Source organism: Rutidosis leptorrhynchoides, chromosome 5 (assembly GCF_046630445.1).
Source record: "Rutidosis leptorrhynchoides isolate AG116_Rl617_1_P2 chromosome 5, CSIRO_AGI_Rlap_v1, whole genome shotgun sequence".
Taxonomy (NCBI): Eukaryota; Viridiplantae; Streptophyta; class Magnoliopsida; order Asterales; family Asteraceae; genus Rutidosis; species Rutidosis leptorrhynchoides.
Window position 1 is genome coordinate 438,318,612 of NC_092337.1, and position 17,363 is coordinate 438,335,974.

Consider the following 17,363-nt stretch of genomic DNA (forward strand, 5'->3'; position numbering starts at 1 on the left):
TGAATTTATATCATTCTTTGGCCGTTAAAAAAAAAAAAAGTTAATTTTATGTAGGAGTAAAACACACTAAACTTGGTTCACATTGCACCTAAAAACCATCTTATCTAATCAAGATGGTTAAAGATCTTAAGCACAAATGCACATTTCACATACTGAATAGAAAGGGTTAGTTTTGTTTAAGGGCTCATTTGGAAAAAAGCTTATTCGAACCCCTTGAAATAACATTTCAGGAAAGTGGTTTGCTAGTGCCTAACTCTGTGACTTTGTGCGCTAAGATAGTTTATCTGAAGTGGTTATTAACAATGTTCAATGTACAAAAGGGGCTACTCTGTGTAAGACGGTGCGTCTCGTGACACTATCAATTTGAGATTTTTTTTACGAATAATATTAAAGATGTATATGAGTATGATACTCTAAATTTAACTATAACGTTTTATGTATTTTTTAAATTTATGATTTTTTGAAGGTAGGCAACACTAAGTTTAAAAAAAGTTTTGAAAAATATTTTGAGACACCACTAAGTTTAAATCATGAATATGTCACTTATGTACAAGTAAAATAAAGAACCCTATTTAGGGAGTGCAATATAAAACCTGAGATCCGATGCGAACAAAGAGCGGAGCTTAGAGCCTTGACTTTCTAAGCACACTCACTCTAACTGTGTACCTTTTGCATGATGGGCCAACGTTATAAAGATGGTGACTATGTTTAGAAAATTTTTAAAAACAATTATGATAAAAAAATGTCAAGACATAGGTTACAAATATATATGTTATTTTACTTAGATAATCAATAATCAATCAGTTAGACCTACAGTTTGATGTCATGACCTTAATGTGTTTATAACATTTTCAAACTACACTGTCATGTTATAAAAAAACTAACATCACAAACTCACACCCTTTACCATAACGAATGGACTAAGACCATTGGTTATACGTTACAAAGTCACGTCATGGCTTTCCTACCTGGCACCAAAAGCAACTTTGCTACATGCCGTGGGTTTAGAGCGTGAGTTGGGCGTTAATGAGTTTTCAACTCGGAAAGCAATAAGCGTGATTAATTTTGATTGATTGAAATTTTTATTTATTTTGATATATTATTTTTATTCTATTTTCATCCTATCTGCCAATCATACTTATTAGGGGCATGTTCAAACGAGAACCACAAAAAGGACGAGAACTGCGAGTACCTTTTAATTTCCTAGTTTTTAAACATTTAGATGCAACAAATTACATGCAAATGTTAATTAATGCTCATATCATTAGCAAACATATGTTCATTACCACAAATTAAATGTTAAACTGTTAATTATAGGAAATGTTTACATGTTCACAAACAAATATGCGCATGTGAACGGAAAACTATATATTTGATTATACAAGTTAAAATATAATACGGGTGGTTAAAGTCCCCCTCGGGTGATCACAATCGCTGTTCAAAAAAAAATATAATTTTTTTTCAAAGTATTTTATGTTCATTTTTACTATCCATCAACATTTATGGTCGATTCAATTTACTCACATGTAAAAAATCATTGTAAATTAAAAGTTCTCGCAGTTCTCGTCATTTTTGTGATTCTCGTTTGAAATTTTGACATACTTATTATATTAAACACCACACTTTTCAAAAGCTCCTACCCACACTACAAGTCTACAATCCATTATACAACTCACACCATAACTTTACATTTTTAACTTAAAAAAAAAAAAAAAAAAAAAAAAACCCACTAACCACCCGCTCACACGTTTTATGTGGTCTAACATGGAATTAAAATGACAAGTGTTATTATAACACCTTGACTTGCTTTTCCTTTCTCAACCCTAATTCCTAAATCAACAAACATATTTTTCAATCGGCGTTCATCACCGCTCTTCTATTCATCATCCAAAATTGTGAATCAACTGATGGGTTGATTTAAAAGATTGATATGCTTCGTCCATTTTCGTGACTTGCTGCACAAATTTATATACAATCTTTGAATATAAGTGTTAAATCTAAGATCAAGATAGATGTTGTCTGAAAATCGACAGGAGTTTTTAGATTGACGGACAGTTTAAGTTTGATTACAGGTACTGATTGTACACACGCCAGTTTATTTTGTTGAATATAATTATTCAGGAATTGTATTTATGTAGCAAGTCTGGACTGTCCATGTTTGTCACTATTGAAGCTTATTAACATTTATCACTATAAAACTGCAGTATCAACAACAAAATTATACCGTGCTTGGACTATGGTGTTTGGAAGGCGGTAAGCACTTCAATTTGCTTATCAGGATCTGTTATTCGTGGTTGAAATATGATTTTCACCCTTTTATGTTATTCTGTCTTTGCTCATTCACATATTTTCCGTATTAAACGTTGGAACTCAACCGATAAAGTATATGTGGGATGCTCTGCGTGTCGGGGGATTAGGTAACAAACATGTAATTTCTCTTATGGGTTGGTTGACCCAAAATTCAACCTGGTATCGATAGTTGGTACATGTAACCTGATATGTAGTGCAAATCAAGGTTTGATAAATCTTTAAGCCTGTAACAACATCCACATGCGTTAAAGCATTTTCTAATTAGTCAAAATGAATTTATCTCTTTTAGTACAAGTTTTTTTGTCTTGACTTTTAAATCCTTTGTATTGTTGTGCATAAAGGAGAATTGTCTACACCTATTGCTATATTTGAATTTCTTACTTTCTTAATAGTCTTACGTATTGTCCCAAATTAGTGACTTATAGAGCAGTTGGCAATATGGGTAACAAAAATATATGGATCAACATATATACTCCCCTACCAAATTAGTGACTTACAGGATATCTCAATTTAATTGGTAACAAAAACATTTGGATCTGCATATATAATCCTCTACCAAATTAGTGACTTATGGCGGGTGGCAGTATGCGTATCAAATACCATATGGTTCAACACTAATGATTATGTATGTGAAAATTCAAAGTTATTTGAATATGGTTGGGTACCTATTTCCGGTGTTAATTTGAATAATCATTTGTAAATTTTAAATATATACAAGTAAGATTTTGATATTTGAATGTTGTTAACTTGGATAATATGTTGGATAATTGTTGTTTCGTTGCTTTGTTTGACGATTATATAACTGGTGTCATATATGAGCATTTCGTAGACCTCATAATGAAAACTTGCATCCACTTGGTAGAGCATAAAGAGCGAGAGCAGTTGACGCAAGTAGTCATCAAGCATTATGGTACATACAACGAGCATGGATACACCATTTATGTCGAATTGATGTCTTTGGTAGAGCATAAAGAGCGAGAGCATTAAAGCATGTATAAACATACATGGAGGTACGTGTGTCAATGAGAACTTTAATGTGTGTATTTGATATGATTTAATTTTATAAGTTTTAATCATCATTTTGTTCATTAGTTGATTATGGTTTATAATTATTTCATACTTTCAAGTAAGAATTGTTGATTTTTTACCATTTATGTAGTTTGTTTTGTGAATCGATAATAAGTGAATGGTAAATAATATCTAACCACACTAATCGTTCGAAATATCAACTAATTTATAACGATTTTTTAAACAGCCATGCAACGCACAAGCTCTAAACTTAGTTACTTTGTGTGTGTGTGTGTGTGTGTATGTATATATAATGTGGGATTTAGTGGTGTTGTTATTGTTGTTGTATCTATATATATAATGTATATATATGTTTATTTCTTTTTATCTTCGTGTAATTATAGAAAGAATCATGAATTAGCTTATTTATTATTATTATTATTATTATTATTATTATTATTATTATTATTATTATTATTATTATTATTATTGCTGCTGCTGCTGCTGCTGCCGCCGCCGCCGCCGCCGCCGCCGCCGGCGGTTAGGTAAAAGTGTGTTGGGTAAAAGACTGGGAAAATGAATGAAAGAATTTGCTGAGTTAGTGAAGGCAATGCCACGAGAGGATATATATTTTGTTATTTGAAAAAGTTGGGAAGACTACTATTACTATTGTTGGCCACTGCTTGAAGCTTATTGACATCAAGGTGAGTGGATATCCTCAGGATCAACTAGTATTTTGTTATTAATATGCATTTTGTGGTATAGAAACTGTCAGTATCAACATAAATGTGTTCTTTATGTAGATTATGCGTGTATTTAAGCTCCCATATGGTGTGACTGAGGCGCAGGTGGATATGTTTATTGATGGTAGGGAAAGTGTACACTTCCATGGTACTATGTATTTATGTTTATGCTTTGAGTAACATTCTTATTTACATGTATTCTATTACTGTTCAGGCTATGTTTTGGTTATAATGGACTTGCGACCTGATGAGTCTCTAGTCGAAGCTGGTTTTGCTCTAGAGGTGTCAATATTTACCATTCCATATCTTTTGGTTATTCTGGAATTATTTACTTTTCTGCTGTCATTGTTTTGAGAGAAGTAGCTAACTGGGAACTCAAGTTATAGAATCTTGATTCGATTTTGAGTATTGCTCACCCTTTGCTTTTATTCACCGTGTCGAAAAAACCAAGAAAAAGGTATCTTCTACCTGAGTTTCGTTAGGATTAAATTAAATGAATTATCAACTTGCTTATCTATGACTGCATTATTTTAGATTGCTTCTTAAATAACTAGAACTAGTGTTTGGAGCTATTATTCTAAAGTATATGAATGATTGTATATATTCCACTTCTCTCATACCTCAACGCGGATTGGATTTTGTCGTTGTACCAATTTGCTTATCTTTATATTTGTTAGATTACTCTCTAATCAAGTAGATAATTAGTGTTTTGAAGTATGAATTTTAGAATGGTTGGATTTTATTGAATTTTAGGCAAAGTTGAAACATATCAAGACTTTTAATGTCATATTCATAGTGTGCAAGTTTTGTTAGTGTTCATGTTCTCTTGAGTACATGTTTAATACTGTTAAGAGTGTTACACAAATTAATTTTTGTAGTTTTACATTCTACATTGCAACATACAAATATGGATATAATTAGTAGCCTTTCGCGAAACCTAATTGAAAATATTTTAATTCGCATGCCAATTCGAGATGCAGTTAGAGCCAGTATTTTGTTAAAGACGTGGAGGCATTGTTAGACATGTGTACATAATATTTTATTGCATTTTAATAAGTAGGTTAAAGTAGCATCTGATTCACTATCTTTGAGGGAAAATAGAATTGCTAGTGCAATTCTTAATGTTCTATATTTTCATTCGGGTTTGGTACTCGTTGAGGTTGAATATGATAATAAACTGAAAAAGGTTAATGGTTATAGGCTTCACAACACTAGTTACTCTCTTGGAAAACAAGATTGTTTGAAAATTTAGATTGGTTTTAAATATACTCTTATAAGCTACCTAATCGTATATTCATTAAAAGGATTGGAATCGCTACACCTTACGGGTTGTATTTTGGGAGTTCCATCGACCTTTAATGGTTTGAAACGCTACAGAGCTTGATTTTGTCATATATTGAGGCTAACCCTATAGATCTTCAACGTTTTCTCTCCAAGTGCCCATTACTTGGAGAGAGAACCTCAACGTCGATGGAGGTAACCTCAACATCTAACAAAATTAAAATCTTTAGCGTTTTGAACTCATTAAAGGTTAGTGGAACTCCAAAATACAACCCGTAAAGTTTAGCGATTACAATTCGTTTAATGAACATAAGCGCTTAGGTAGCTTCTAGAAGTATATTGAAACCAATCTACATTTACTAAGAGTCTTGTTCTTCGAGAGGTGTACTAGTATCTGATGATGCCGATAAATAATACCTTTTCCAAGTTTACCATCGTATTCAAACTCGTCGAGTACTGAACACGAGAAGATATAAAACTTTAAGAACTGCAGTAGCAATTGTGTTTTCCCTCAAAGGTAATGATCAAATGCTACTTTTACTAACTTATTATAATGAAATGAAAGATTAGGTATACTTGTCCAACAAGGCCTCCATGTCTTTATCAGAATACTGGTTCTAATTGTATCTCAGATTTGCATGCGAATTAGAATATTTTCAAGTAGCTTTCACATAAGGCTATTGATTATATCCATCTTTGTATGCTGCAATGTTGAATATAAAACTATAAAGATAATTTGCGTAATAATATTAAACATGTACAACAAAAGAACACTAACAAAAACTCAAACACTATCATTATAACATTAAGAGTCTAAATATGTTTCGACTTTGTCCAAAATTTGACCAATCTAAACTTCATAGTTCAAAACACTAATTTTCTACTTAATTAGAGACTAATCTAACAAATATATAGATAAAAAAATTGGTACAACAACAAAATTCAATATGTGTTGAGGTATGAGAGAAGTGGGATAGAGGAAGGATTGTCTACATCTAACCTCCCCCATACCTCGCATATGCGGGATTGGGTATTGTTGTTGTTGTATGAGAGAAGTGGGATGTTATAAGTTTTCGTTTTACAATTTAGGTTAAGTTATACATTAACGTTTTAGATTTAGATTGCATTTATGTTACTTACGTTTTATGCTTAAAACATTTAATTTTTACAATTAAAACATGATTTTTTCTGTTCAATACTTAGATGAATTAGTTATCTGCGCAATCTTTTTTATGAGTTTCTATATTAATAAGTTCTCCTAAATATATCTAAGATACACTCGGGTTGTTATAGATCTATCAAGGTGATAGAGGGAGGTTGCCCCAGGCTTATATGTATAATACATTATTTTCTTTCAACTTCCGATATGGGACTATGATTTGCATCTATTAACCGATTATCTCCAACATCATTTTCTGGGCAACCTGCTTACAATGATTGGAATCTGTCCCTTTACAACATCTTCTTCACCTCACTTCCTATGTGATTGCACTGCGAGTTTTGAACCTTCCCTACTCGCACCTTCCCGGTTGTCTCAAGGTATGAAAAACATACAGATATTCATTTTTCTATCTAAACCCTAAAACAGATGGTGAATTTTTCACCCGGTTACTAAAAAAGTCATTCTGAAAACCTCACTCAAGAAGACGTGTCAAATCGGTTAAACAGGTCAAAAGTTACCATGATATATTCTTAATGCTTCATAACCTGCTAAAATCTTCAAATATTTGATCACCAAAATAATATAAGTAACTTAATCATAAGACTACACCTGATAACTATAAGACTACACTTTAGTGTTGAATTTACAGTAAGTTTGACACTTGACCTTAAAAGTCAAAACAAATAGTCATTTCAATGTCTTAATAATACAGGGAGTTATTTGCTTAGTCTGTAACTTCTTTGGCAGGCTTCTTTTGGACCTACTTTTGTGTTGATTCAAGGAACACTTGAAGCTGAAGGAACTGCTTTTAAAAACTTACCAACGAAAGATCGTCCGCTAATCCAAAGGAGTTCGGTTGCATGGATTGGGTCTGGCCCCGAGTTTTTTTTTTATTATCAGCCTAGCGAATCTTGAAGAGTGGAAAAAGACTTGCACGGTTTTTAAATACGTTCTTCCTGAAGACATGGAAATTGCAGAAAAAATTGCTACAGTTCCAACAATACCGTACCAGATGTTTGGAACAACATTAATCTATCAGTATAGGGAAAACCGGTCTCTTTATCTTTTCGAAGGATTAAGAAGTTTGTCAATGCAAACATAGGTTCTTCCTGTTGCAATTTTTATTATGTTGACATAATTTTGTGAGTTTATATCAATTAGAAGAAAGGTTTCAATGCTAAAAGATGACAATTCCTCCAAGGATGATGTTTCCAACATTGAAATTGATAAATGCAATTAGTTACTTATATTGTGCATGTACCTAATGCATTATTGAGGTGGATTTTAACAATATTGATTGTCGAAACATCAATTCCCATTCCTAAAGCCAACTTATAGCAAAGGGCTGCTGTTATCATTAATTTATAATTAGATACCTAATGGGTTGCATTTGTTATCATGATGATATTAAAAGGGCCGATGCTAAAAATAAGTTTATTTGAAGAAATTGAACCCTTTAAAACTACATTGGCAAAGAAAGTGGTTCACTGACACACTCTATGGACTATACTTTAAAAATAAAAGCTTATTTGAACCCCTCAAATAACATCCAACGTAAGAGGTATTTTGGACCGGGTTCTTTTCGTCGAATTTGATAAAGAGGTGCTTGGAGATGTTAACCGGATGATCTTAAGTGGTAATTTTGACGAGCACGTTGAGACACCTTTGGTTTCGGTTCCAATCAGTGTTCTTGTTTCAAGCACTTCGCTTAATAACGTTCATTACGAATACGATTCGGTTAAAATGAAGGTCGATAAGTCAATGAAAACGGTCTCGAAGACAGCTGGTTTAGATTCAAGTGTAGAACGTTTGAGGTTTGGTTCTTTTAATGGTGGGATTATGGGGTCCAAAGTTATGGCTTCATTTGATGTGTTGAGCCCTCAAGTTGATCCCCACTCAGCTGTTCAAAGTACTTGTTTAGAAGCACTTGATGGTAATGGTATGTTGGATGACCTTTCTTTGACTTCTGCTTCCAAAGTGCATCTTACCTCAGTTGATCTCACTTCGAGTTCAGTTAGCATAAGGAGGTCTGGTAATATGTTAAATAAATTGGCTAATCATTCTGAGATTATGAATGGTAATGTTGACAGAATGCTTCTACAAGATGTTGCTTCTAATACTAATGTTGGTATTATAAATAATGGTAATATTAATGATGGTGCTCACTGTGATGTTCTGATTGGCGGTAACAAGCAAATGGGTGTGTCATGTACGGATACAGGGCCGGCTAAGGCTATGGGCGAAGCGGGCGACTGCCCGGGGCATCACGCGGTTAGGGGCATCATATCGGAAAAAATTATTAATACCCATAATTTAAACCTCATAAAGATATATGTTTGCGTAAATGTTGGGGGCATTTTATAATCATTTCGCCCGGGGCATGTAAAAACTTTGACTAAAGTTTGACCGGCCCTGTACGGATAAGGTGTCGAAGTGCAACGATGGGGGATTAAAGATGGTGAAGGTTTTGGTGGTAAAGAGGTCGAAGGCTATATCGATAAAAGATCGAGTAATATTAAAGTTAAAAGAGTTGACTCTAATTCGTTTTGTTTACAAGATAATGAGGACGACATCGATTTTGGAGAAGCGGTAGAAGATCACGTGGTTGTCCATGAAGGTGATAATTCGGTTATGAATAAGGAGCCGCTCGGTAACGTTGGTTTCTTTGAAGGGTTGGTGAATGAAGGGGTGATTCCTCCGTCGTCAACCTCGGGTAAGCTTATTCGTAATGGCGCGTCAAATGTTTTCCTACTCGTATGTCAATCGTTCGTGTAAAGGTGTCAATCGTCTTAAAGTTGATGGTGTGGTAGTTAAACCAATTATCAAGAACCGGAAAGTCAATTGCGCAATCAAGAAGTGTAAGTAGTGTTAGGTAGTTCTTTGTATGTTTTTTTTGTTTGTTGTTTTTGCTAGTTTTGTGTGTTGATGTTTCATGTTCTCTTTGTTGCTTATAATTTGTTTGGTTTGTGTGTCTTTGTTGTTTTGTTGGCTAGGATCGGTTGCAGTTAGCGGGGGCTCGTTTGTTGGGTTTGTTTTACGGTTCTCGATCCTACCCCGATTTTTTCCAACCGTCTCCTTTGACTCACGTTTTCACGTACATTTCATGGGGTAATTAACTCTTTTCAGGGGTAGTCCTTATTTTAGGATTAAGCTAGTGGTGTGGGCCCCTTTTTTTAAGACCGTCCACTTTGACTCACGTGGTTTAGTATGTTTGAAAATAAAAAATAAAAATTGTACTTCACCCATCAAAACCCATTTATCCGCTCACATATATTTCATGTTGGGGTAATTAAGTCTTTTCAGGGATAGTCTTTATTTTAGGGTTAAATAAACTAGGTTACGGGTCCGCACGTTGCCGTGGTTTGTGTCGAATGATCAGAGTTAAACATTTTTATTCAAAAGGATAGTACATTGCTACATTGCAAAAGGAGTACTACATTATATAGCAGAGTATGTGAGTAATTTTTTGAAGCCTTCATTTAAAAGGTGTTGAAAATTACTTGGGTCGTTAAAGACTGCTGTTTTTGATCTTGTCAGTGTGTTTGTGGGATTGATTGTTACATAATCATTTTGTGATGGTGTAAAAATCACTTTCGCGGGCTTCGTGCTTCTTTTACAGTTTGTAGTTTAAACATTCAATCTACTTGACCAAATTCAGTTTTACAGCAACAGCAGAATAATAAATTTATATTACTTACACAACAGACAACAAATGTCCACGTTTATAAACATAACTCATTGAAATAATTTGACCTTCGTAGAAATTCATAATCCAAAGTGGATTCAAACTTAACAGGTCCGCAACCTTATGTGTAATAACAAAAAATGGTCAGTTGAATGTTTTCTTTGTTTTACGTGTATTGTAATTTGGATTGATAAAATATTATTAATCCATATTTTTTTAATGAATTGCTTTTATTATTTTATACTTGGATGAGGTTGTTTAATTTTTATGCTTTGTTTTTTTAAATTATTTTCTATTTTTTGACATCATATTGAGACAACCATATTAATATTGGCCCAAAAGTATCAAAAAATAAAATTTTTAAAACTTTTACTTAAAATTAAACGCTATTTATATATTTCAATGTTATATATATTACGGGGCACCTTTGTATGGATTAATGGAAAAATCAGTTGTAGTTCCTTTTTTATTCAAGATATAATTAGATGGAGTTGTACATAATGATTGACAAAAAAATCAATCACAAAAACTTCATTGTTTCACATGTCATTTTGATATTCGAATTTAGTTATACGTTAAGTAACGAAAAGTAAAAGCTTGTATATGATTCGTTTTGATTTTTTATAGTTTTGTTGTTTGTATCTTGTTTTTCATCTTTAAGATGAATTTATTTTTAGTAGTTTTATGTAAAAAATAAATAAATAATTAAAATACGCTTAATGAAATTAATATTGTAGTTAGCTAGCTTGTCTCTAATTTTTAATTCTCCGATCAGTGACCAGTGTACCGAGGTATTACTTTTGTTTTATATTTATTCATTTTTTGATGTACTTGCTTCTATAAGGTTTCTCCATTTGCTAGATGGGACTTCTTTTATTTTTTAATATATCTCGTTTTTTCGGGTAAAAAAAAAAGAAAAAAAAAGAAAAGTATCATTTAGTAATTCCTTTTCACAAATAGCTGAAACTGTAAAATAGCACAACCTAACACCATATGTACGGAGTATGTCATAAAAGTAATGGGTGGACCATATGTACTTTGTTAGTTATCTTCAACCTAACACATCTTCATCTCCCAACCCTGCAATTCTTTCGTTATCTTAAAAAAACAACTGGTTGCACCAACTTATTTGTCCCTTGCAAAAATCCGGAGCCATCCACCTTCTACGGCGGCCATAAATGATAAATCCGGCTAAGTCACCTTCCTTTTCGGCCAAACCCGAACCTCTCTTTCTCGCTCAGATCTGCCTGTCTGTGTGTTTATATGCCAAATCCATGCTTAGATCTGGTGTTTGTCGGTAGTTCTTTGCATCGTAGATGGAGATGTTGCCAGTTTGTGGTGGTTGTTGATGATGACATTTCGGTGGTGGATGATGTTGCTGAGCGACGGTGGTAGCAGGTAATCGGTTTCACCATTAACAAATCGAAGATAGTAGTGGTGAACAGACGGTGGTGGTAGAAGGAGGTTCATGACGGCAGGCGTAGAAGGTTCACGACGTCGGTTGCAGAAGACAAATGGGTTTAAGTTTTTTTTTTTTTTTTTTTTTTAAAAAAATTTAGTAAGTTGTCAATTTTGGTGCATGATCTTATTTATCAGGTTTGTTTGTGTTTTTTTTTTGGTGTAAAAAGACAAAAATACCCTTGGCGGTAATGTTATACTGTAGCGAAGGTGGTGATGTGGTGGAGCATGATTGGTTATTTACTATATAAATATACTATAGTATAGTATAGTATAATATAATATAATTGTACTTCATTTCACCCATCAAAACCCATTTATCCGCTTCACCCTCGTTCTTCACACATCAAAACCCAGCAATCTGTCACCAACCTCACTTTCATTTCGAAACCAAGATCAATGTGATAATACTCAAATAACTAACTGTGTACATATGAAACAAGATCACATCATCAGCCACCACCATCATTTCACACTCTATGATCTTCGTTTTTAACCAACACCACCACCACCACCACCTGAATAAAATCAGATCTAGGGTTCATAGATCGATGCCGGAATCTCAGGGGTTTCGATTTGGGTACGAGGGATAAGGCGACACAACTGGTATTTTAGTTCGATCGGTGTAGATTTAGGCTTTGCGACGGTGGTGGTTGGTGTGGATCTTGCCGGAAAACATAAACATAAAATTCTTTTGCTTCTTCCTTGCAAACATAAACAAAAAATTATCTTGCTTCTTCAATTGGTTGGAAGTAGTTGATTTAGTTTTTGGAATTGTTAACGATTGCTGTTTCTATTAGTCGACAAAACCCTAAAAGGTATCTTCTTCTATCATTCTACTATTCAAATTGAGTTTTGTTAATCAACTTGCTTATCTGTAATTCTATAATTTTTTAGAGAATTGGTACTATTTGACAGTGTTCATATTTTTATGGTTTTAGATTTTACATTGTACTATGAGTAACAAATTGTATTCTATTGTTGTTCAGGCGCTGTTTTGTTTATAATGGACTTGCGACCTGACGAGTCTTTAATCGAAGTTGATTTTGCTTTAGAGGTATCAATATTTACCATTCCATATATTTTGTTTATTCTTAAATTATTCATTTTTCCGTTGTCATTGTTTTAAGAAAAGTAGCTATGTGAAACTTAAAGTTAAATATATGTCTTGATTCGATTTTGAATATTGCTAACCTTTTTGTTTTTATTCATTGTGTCTGATTCTAATCTGAAGGGGTGTCCGATTCTACATCTCGTAGAAACAAACCTATTTTCAAATTAAGTGACAAAGAAACAACAAATTTACTGTACAGAAACAGACAATTAAGTGGAAATTAAACAGACCCTTAATGTTATACTCATAGTGTTTGAGCTTTTGTTTTCTTTTTTATCCTTCGTAACACGTAGTTCCTCATCTTTAAATCCCGATTTCATCAAATATTTGAGGAAGTGATATGAAATAATGTTGAATATTAATAGAAATTTCACTTCTAAAATAAAACAAATGGATTGATCGGTAAATTTAACCCATATTTTTGTGCAGCTAACCTCTAAAGCCCAAGTTTCCTTTTTACTATACGACTTGTGCACCGACTATTCCTTCGAATTCTAATATTAACTAGTCAATGGAGTCCTAAATTGATCCCGAGAAAGCTTGCGAGATTGGAATTATTTGATTCACTTTAAAGTATTGTTAACCATTCTATTCATCGGATCGACAACTCCAAAAGGTATCTTCTTTTATCATTCTACTATTCAGATTGAGTTTTGTTAATCAATTGAAATCATGTAATTGGATATTTTTTAGATTAAGTAGAGAATTGGTATTTGATAGTGTTGATAATTTTTAAGGGGTTAGATTTTACATTGTAGCCTTGTGGAGTAAGAAAACGTTGTAAAAGTCATAAAATGATGGAGAACCAATTCCCAAATTCGGATATAATCAGTTGTCTTCCTTAAAACATAATCAGTTGTCTTCCTCGAACTTTCCCAAGGTTTATGCCAATTAGAGATGCAATGAGCACTAGTGTTTTGACAACAAAATGGTCGTGTCGTTGACGGTCTATGTCGAAACTAGTGTTTCGTTGTTGAAGTACCATCTGATTTATTGTTTATGAAGGAACATATAATTACTACTTTCCTTCTGAGTGTTTTGTTAGCTCATAGAGGCCTGATACTGGAGTTTGAATATGCCGGTCAATAAATAAATATATGTTTTGAAAATTATGTGAAACTAACTCTCTTAATGTTCATAACATTCTTTAACAAAGAAAGCACAAAGGAGATCTTCCAGTTGTTCGTATAATGCAAGTCGAGATTAATACAGTTGAGGTGCTCTGGTCGATTTGGAAACATACTACTTGCTGAACACAAGCCTCGTTGTAACAAAATAATCAAAACCGTATCAGCAAGCATATGCAAGCAACATTCTGAGTATATTAAATAAACCGTTTAACTTATTACCCTTATAGAACACTCGAAGATACTCAACTTTTGAATAAGAGGACACATTTTATCAAGTCAAGGATAGTAAACTTATGTTCGCCTTGAATAATAACTCCCTGCAACAAAACGTTTTATTATAATGAAATTATGGATTAAATTAGAGTTTAATAAACAAAACAAAAAATCAAAAATGAAATAACTTACCATGCTATGAAGTTGTTTTAATTCAGAGATGGTATATGTTATTTCATTTTTGATTTTTTTATTTATTTATTGAACTCTAATCTAATCTAAGATTTCATTATAATAAAGCGTTTTGTTACAGGGAGTAATCATTCAAGGTGCATATAAGTTTACTTTTCATGACTGGATAAAATGCGTGCGTCTTGTTCAAAAGTTGAGTATCTTTGAGTGTGCTATAGAGGTAATAAGTTAAACGGTTTTATTTAATATACTCAGAATATTGCGTTGCATCTGCTTGCTGATACATTTTGATTATTTTGTTACAAGAGGGCTTGTGTGCAACAAGTAGTGTGCTTCCAAAACCGTATTGATCTCACTTGCATTACACGAATGACGGCGAAATTTCCTTTTGCGCTTTCTTTGTTGAAGAATGTTCTGAACATTAAAAGAGTTAGTTTTACCGTAAGGTCTTTCATGATTTTCAAGATATATATTTTTGTACGAATACGTGGCAACACACTATTACATATGCTAATAATTATTAGATTCAAGACAACGTGGATCCGCCAATCGTATCTTTGAAACGTGACGCTTTTAAAGGATATTTGGGGTTCAAGTTCGACTTACTGTAGGAAGTGGAGTTTATTGGCTATGCTCACATGTAGGGTTGTAAACGAGCCGAGCTCGGCTCGTTCAAATTTTAAAAAGCTTGAGCTCGGCTTGGTTCGTGCTTAATATCTTAAGCTCGAGTTCGGCTCGTTTGATATTTTCTTAGCTCGGACTCGGCTCGAGCTCGACTCGTTAATTACATAAGAATATTTTTCTTTATATTATTTGAATAATTCTATTTCATATTTAACGATTTTGTAATTTTTATCCACTTATAGTCATATTTAATATTATTAATTTAACAGTGATTTATACAATAGCAATTATAATATATACTTATATATTATATTATACTCTGTATCATTATAAAAAAATAATATATAGTTTGTATGAATGAAAAGCTCGTTTAGGCTCGCGAGCTCGTTTGAGCTCGAAATATGAAGCTCGAGCTCGGGCTCGTTTATTAAATGAGCTTCAAAATAAGTTTAAGCTCGGGCTCGAGTTTGTTTAAGCTCAGCTCGAATAGAGTTTGTAACGAGTCGAACTCGAGTAGCTCGCGATTAGCTCGACTCATTTACAGCCCTACTCACATGCCCCTTGAGAAGGGGCTTGTGAAGCTATTCGTGGCCAACTCAAGTGAGTTGAAAAAGGTTAAAATGCGACTTGGTAATAATTCTGTTACTGAAAAACAACTGATACATATATACTATTTGATGCGGTGGCGTCATATTTCTGCAATACAACCAAGGATTGTGCGTTGAGCGTCGATGACATCTTTTCAGAATAGGCATAAATTCTTCAATTGAATACTGTGAAGCTTGTTATCTTGTCCGATTCTTGGGTATTTTGTGGTAATGATAAGGATTCTTGATCAAAATTTGGTGAGTGAGTTGTAATTATGACAATATATCATCAAGTTAATATTTATAGTGTCTTTTTTGCTTTCAGTACCGTATATGTTGTTTGGAGAAATGAACATGTGATTGTGGGTCTCATTTAGAAAGAATGTAATGTAATGTAATGGGATCGTTGAAAGTAAACGGTCTATGAATAGCATTTGATAATCTTGTCGACGTATGTGTAACTGATGGTGCGTTTTGTGTTCAACTTATAATAATATAAAAACTATGATATAACACTTAACCAATTAACACAAACGTTCGGGCAACAATAACTCGATCATTATAGCAACTGGCAAGTATTCAGTCAAGGTTCGTTCCACATGGGTCAATTTACATGAATCTCAAAACATTAATAATTATCCTAAGTTGATTGAGGGGTTTTGTGAAAGATTTGATTGTTGATTGACCTAATATTAACCTAAAAGAGAGATTCACATTTAAGAGAGAAACGTGTCCACTTGATTGTTCAACCCTTTGCCATGTATTAACCATTTCATTTGTCACACAACGATGTTTTAAACATAAAGTTTTATTTCAATCTCCCAATTTTTATAAAACTTTGAATCAATCAAAACTCATTAACTCTCGTAGACTTGTTTTAAAAGATTACAACTATGTTATGAGTGGAATCATTGAAACATCAGTTTTGGATTGAAATCCTTTAAAACCATTTAAGTATCAAAATCCCTTAAGATAATCAAACACTACCATGTTGAATAAAAGTCAATTGAAAATCAATCCAAACCAAGAACCTCATCCATTAAAATCCCAATTTGTTTGTCTACATCACCAATGGTGCTGAAGTACAAATTGCTTCACTAATCAAAGTAAGAAAATCTAGGCAACTTATATAATCAAAGTAAAACTTTCAACAATCAAAGTAATGGATCAACCAAGAACAATAATTACCAACTCATTCAAACACTCAAAATCATTGATTAGGGCAAAATGCAAGCATCAAGTTTACAAATCAAGTGAATACAACTAAATCAAAGAACAAAATCAAAGAAGACTTGAGTATTCATCATTACAACTAAAATGGAGAAAATTTACTACCAAAATGGAGAAGAAACACTAAAATGGAGAATGGATGATGGAAATGGAGCTTCAATCTTCATGGAATTGGAGTTAGGAGATTAAAATTAGCCTTCATCTTGATGGAATCATGATTGGAACCCATTTAGGGTTCCAAAACGGCCCTCAGTTGTAGCTTCCTTCAACAAAAACTCCAAAAATCATATTTATAGTCGAGCTGGGTTTCTGGCTGAAAACAGGTCTGGAACGACGTTCCAGAAAGTGGAACTCCGTTCCAGAAAGAGGAACGACGTTCCAGAAAGTGGAACCACGTTCCTGAAACGCTCTACAAAGTCTGAACAACTTCTGACTTCGATTTCCCATTTTCTAGTGCTGTGGAACGACGTTCTGGTCATTTGGAACGCCGTTCTTGGTTGAAACTTGGCTTTTTAACCCCACTACTTCACTTGATTCATTCCGTATGTTAAAGTATTGAATCTCATGCACAAATATGATCTTTTGGACCACTTTTGCCCCGAAACGACCAAATACCACAAACCGCT

At 33.4% G+C, this 17,363-nt stretch overlaps 2 long non-coding RNA genes across 4 annotated transcripts; both read left to right on the plus strand.

Moving 5' to 3' along the window:
• The first annotated feature begins 1,770 nt into the window (after nt 1-1,770).
• Nucleotides 1,771-3,794, plus strand: LOC139848227 (uncharacterized). 2 transcript variants are annotated; one of them, XR_011759877.1, is made up of 4 exons: nt 1,771-2,072; nt 2,205-2,253; nt 3,173-3,320; nt 3,723-3,741. It is a non-coding gene; the product is annotated as an uncharacterized lncRNA (long non-coding RNA). The 2 variants fall into 2 exon arrangements; XR_011759876.1 differs by having other exon boundaries at nt 1,774-2,072; nt 3,173-3,794.
• An 8,111-nt stretch (nt 3,795-11,905) lies between these two features.
• Nucleotides 11,906-15,896, plus strand: LOC139847027 (uncharacterized). 2 transcript variants are annotated; one of them, XR_011759271.1, is made up of 4 exons: nt 11,906-12,465; nt 12,637-12,704; nt 13,191-13,377; nt 14,821-15,896. It is a non-coding gene; the product is annotated as an uncharacterized lncRNA (long non-coding RNA). The 2 variants fall into 2 exon arrangements; XR_011759270.1 differs by having other exon boundaries at nt 13,191-15,896.
• Nucleotides 15,897-17,363: the final 1,467 nt, after the last annotated feature.